Here is a 5,133-nt window from a genome sequence, read left to right on the forward strand (position 1 = left end):
CAATATGTTTTGCTTGCCAAGAAAATCTTTCTTGATTTTAGAATTTTGAGATATTTGGACTAAAAACAAGACAAAAATGTAAGCAAGAAAAGCTCAAGAATTACTATTATTATTATTATTCATTGATTTTTTTCAGCTTAGTCCCTTTATTAATCTGGTGTCACCACAGCGGAATGAACCGCCAACTTATCCAGCACGTTTTAAACAACGGATGCCCTTCCAGCCGCAACCCATCACTGGGAAACATACATACACACTCATTCAGACATACACTACGGACAACTTGGCTTACCCAATTCCCCTATAGCGCATGTGTTTGGACTTGTAAAGCATTCAGAGGAAACCCACGTCAACATGGGGAGAACATGCAAACTCCACACAGAAATGCCAACTGACTCAGCCGAGGCTCGAATCAGTGACCTTCTTGCTGTGAGGCGACAGCGCTATCCACTGCGCCACCATGCTGCCCCATTATTATTATTATTAAGTTATTATAGTAATAATATTTCTAAATACAGAGAAACTATTGTCACTGAACTCCATGCCCTCTGGTTTAACACTATAAGCTCATTTTAAATCAGGCAATAACACAAAAAACTATAATTAGTTGAAGGACCCCATTGAGATCATGTGACTGACTGCTTCTGAAATCGCATACTTCCATACTATATAGTACGCGAGCTGCGAGCTGAGCAGCATGTTTAAATTCATAAGCTGCATCTGAAATCTTATACATCCAAAAACAGCATGCGAGCCGAATAGTATGTCTGAATTCATCGGCTGCATCCAAAATCGCATACTTTCATATTGTATAGCAGTGTTTCCCAACCCTGTTCCTGGAGGCACACCAACAGTACATATTTTGGATGTCTCCCTTTTCTGACCCATTAACTTCAGGTGTTGGAGTCTCTTCTGATGTTATAAGTTGATTCAGGTGTGTTTGATTAGGGAGAGGTTGAAAATGTGTACTGTTGGTGTGCCTTCAGGAACAGGGTTGGGAAACACTGTTGAATAGCACACTACAACAAAAGAGCCCTTTGATTGACATTCTCCCTTGTACCTGTCATCAGAGGAGGAAAGCCCCACCCACTAGTGCACATCTCTCCCTCATTGGTTTAGGATGTTAGTCCTGTTTTTGAATCTGCTGCTATGCTGACACACAGGCGTCTGTAGCTCCGCCCTCTTCTGAAAAGAGCACAATCTCATTTGAATTTAAAGCGACAGTCAGCAAAATGCCACATAAGTAGGCTTAAAGCCGAAAAGGGTCAGTTTCAGAGTTATAAAACATTATTTATTTGGTGTTTTGAGCCGAAATTTTACATACTCTAAGGACATCAGCTTGTAAAAAGGGTTTATAATAGCTCTCCTTTAGGGTACAATTCAATAAAAATGTAAAACAAATGTTAAAAACAGTGAAAGAACTGATAAATTCAGGAACTCCTTATACTTTCTCAAACAACATAAATATATCTAGATTTTGTTTAAAAAAAAAAGCTCAACCAACCAGTCCAGTGTGAATGCAGACATGCTGATGACAGCAGATGAATATATTTACAATAGTTGAACATTAGTCTGACGACACTAAATGTAAAGTATAAATAAGAGATAAACCAAAACATCCTTTATTACAGGTGTGAAAGCATGTCAGGAAACAAATGACTGGTATTTAAACTGGTTTAGATTCAGTTCGTCATTAAAATGAGTGTAATCGGTCTCAGTGAACAGCAGAGGGAGTTCCTGCTGCAATATTCCAATAGTCCATTTCTGAATCTTTACACTGAAATCTTCTTCTGAATGAAGGCGTTTGAGTCCCAGAAACTCAGAGTTAACATTAAACAAGACAACATAAAGATCACTGAGATCATACAAACACGAACACATCCACAACTCTGTTTATTAAACTCTAAAACACAATACTGATACCGCAAGAAAAGAGAAACAAATATAGCTGGGATTTCATTATATTTAAAAAAATTTACAATTTTAAAGCACATAATTAAGTTATTATATTAATTAATATATATTAAGCTATATTAGTGAGACAAAATCTGTTCTTTTATATAGATTTGATTTAAATGCTACAGTATTAGCCCTCTTGTGAAATTATAATTATTTTTCAAATATTTGCTAAATCATGTTTACCAGAAAGATTTTTCTCAACACATTTTAGAAACAATATTTCTAATAACTGAGTTATTAGTCCGGAGAATAGTCCGGACTGCTGAACGAATCACTGGCACAACCCTTCCTACACTTCAAGAACTGTACTCTTCCAGAGTCAGTAAAAGGGCTCGCAAAATCACTCTGGACCCCTCACACCCAGCACACTACCTGTTCGAACTGTTACCGTCTGGTCGGCGCTTCAGAGCACCAAGCACAAAAACAGCCAGACACAGAAAAAGTTTCTTTCCTCAGGCTGTCTACCTTATGAACAGTTAAATATCCCCCTACTGTGCAATAAATATGTGCAATACTTTCTCATACGCACTTGTACACAGCACCTTATATCAATATACAATGCAATACTTTCTACATTCGCACTTGTACACAGCACCTTATAACCTGTATATTTATAACAATCTGTACATACAACTCAACATCCAGGTTTCTTCACTAACCGCATCTGTTTAATGTTTATAATATTTTTTTTGTGTTGTCACTTGTCACTTTATGTACACTTGAAGCGTCTGTAGCCAAAACAAAGTCCTTGTGTGTGTGAAGCACACTTGGCAATAAAACTGATTCTGATATTCTCTTTGCCATGATGACAGCACATAATATTAGACTAGATATTCTTCAAGACACTAGTATTCAGCTTAAAGTGACATTTAAAGGCTTCACTAGATTAATTAGGTTATGGACAACAGTGGTTGCACAATAATATTTGATATATTTAATATACATAGTATTTAATATTGACGTCAGCCGATTTTTTTGATATCAGCCAAACTAAAAAAAACAAGACATGAACATCACTTGGGAAATATTTGGTAAATAATTATAATTTAGTTTTTAACTGTATATCAGCTTCTGTCATGGTAAAAAAAGTACTTTTTGTTGTTGTTTTTTGCTTGTAGAATATAATATTTGTCAGTTTATTATAGTAAATTTATAATAGTTAAATAATATATATTCTTGTTAATACACATTCTTAAATACATAAAAAGAAGAATGTTTAAGGTGAGTCTAAGGTGCATTGTTAATAAAATTGATCATTATGACCCTTTTCACATTTGTGTTTCTCAGCATTTAAAGAGCCCATATTATGGGTTTTTGAAAATGCTCTTCCATATAGTGTGTCACACAGCTCTAAGTGAAGTGAAATGTCCAGCTAAGGCTTAAATCTGTAAGTGTACAGTGTTTAAAACTGTTGATTCATCTATAAAAGAGTCGACTCATAGTGCTTCAAACGAGTCGTCTTGATAACGAGTCATTAGGTGTTTCGTGAAGACGCGGCTACGAAACACAAGTAGATTTGAAACCTGCGGCCCCGCCCACTAACAGAAAAAAAGTCTCACACACACACACACACACACAGAGACACACACAGACACCGGTCGAATGAAGTCACACTGTGCAGATGGATATTGACAGTCTAATTAAAGATGAAAGCTCAGCAATATAGCCCAGCCTTGAGCAGATCGAGTGCTTCTGGAAACTACATGCTTACAAAGAAGACTTCATCAGTTTGTTAAAGGAAGGATCAGTAAAGACTGTCAGAACATGGATCAGTGCATCATGAATCAGTTTCTTCCCCCATTTCACAAGTGTAAGTACGTGCGATTAAAATTGTTGCCTCGTTTACTCTAGTTTGCAAATGATGTATTTAGTTGTGTTTTGTTACTTGTAACCGCGTGTGCTGTATCAGGTTAACTCGCTATATTCTCATATCGCGTGTAAAGCCACGTTGAAAATGTGACGCGTGCCGCTTTGTTTACGCATCATCAGCTGTTCCTACACACATGCAACAGTCAAGTTTCAAAATAGTTCAGCTCAGGTTCGAGGTGAGGTGTCTAAATTGCACCCAGCAAGCTGAACTGGAGCTCTAGGCGTGTGTGTTGTCTTCTCTGGGGAAGAGTGTAATGTGTGTGCATGGCACCGGAGCAAGTGTGTGTGTGTGTGAAAAGAGCAGGTTGACTGTGACGGGCTAGGAGATCTCCTCGCCAGTTCTTGGACTTTTTGCTCAATAAAATAGTTAGTCGTCAGTATTTTCTAGTCCATCGTCTGTATTTACATTCACCCACTGGCAGCCAAAATCCACTATGAAGCGTGTGTGCACTGTGACTACTTTTATATTGTTGATTATCTGCTGGGCATTTGACTCTGTCTCGCGCTGAAGCCTGTTAGTGTCGTCGACCAATCGCAGCAGGCTGTCATCGGTCCAATCAGCGCAGATTAGCTTCGCGCTTAGGAGGGGTTCGGGAACAAATGAATCGCTGAACGATTCATATGGGAGTCGCTGGGATAATTAGGTAAAAATAAATGCAGATTATAAGACCATCAAAGTGTTTTTTGACCTTGCATGCATATTAGACTGTTGTTGGAGACCCTTACAACCTAAATATGACCCTATTTCATGTATAATATGGGCTCTTTAAAATGTTGTCATAGTAAACTGAGAGCGCAGTTATGTTTAGTTGCTGACTGCATTAACAGGGTTTCAAGAGTTCACACTTAGATAATGCTCAACTATAATAGCAGGTTTGGCATGCTGTCCCGGGAGAGAACCCTGAGCTCGGAGATAGATGAGCCCAAGGTTCCCGCCTGGTTAATGAGCATGAGGAGGGACACGAGATCAGGTGTTTCTCGAATGTCCCCCCCGCTTCTGGCTGGTTGGTTAGGCATGTATACGCTGGGTGCTTGTGACTGTATTCTGATTCACTTATATGCATGTTTTTGAACTGTGTGAGGAAACCGGAGGACCCGGAGAAAACCCACGCAAACACGGGGAGAACATGTAAACTCCGCGCAGCGAGTGTCAACTGGTTCAAATGGGCCTTGAACCTGTGGCCCTCTTGCTGCGAGGCAACAGTGCTAATCAGTGAGCCACCGTGTTGCCCGATCAAAGAGGAGGAGGGATAAGGGAAGGATAGGGGGGGGGTTGGGAGGGGGGGGGGGGGGGGGGGGGCATGG

The sequence above is a fragment of the Danio aesculapii genome, chromosome 10, assembly GCF_903798145.1.
Source record: "Danio aesculapii chromosome 10, fDanAes4.1, whole genome shotgun sequence".
Taxonomy (NCBI): Eukaryota; Metazoa; Chordata; class Actinopteri; order Cypriniformes; family Danionidae; genus Danio; species Danio aesculapii.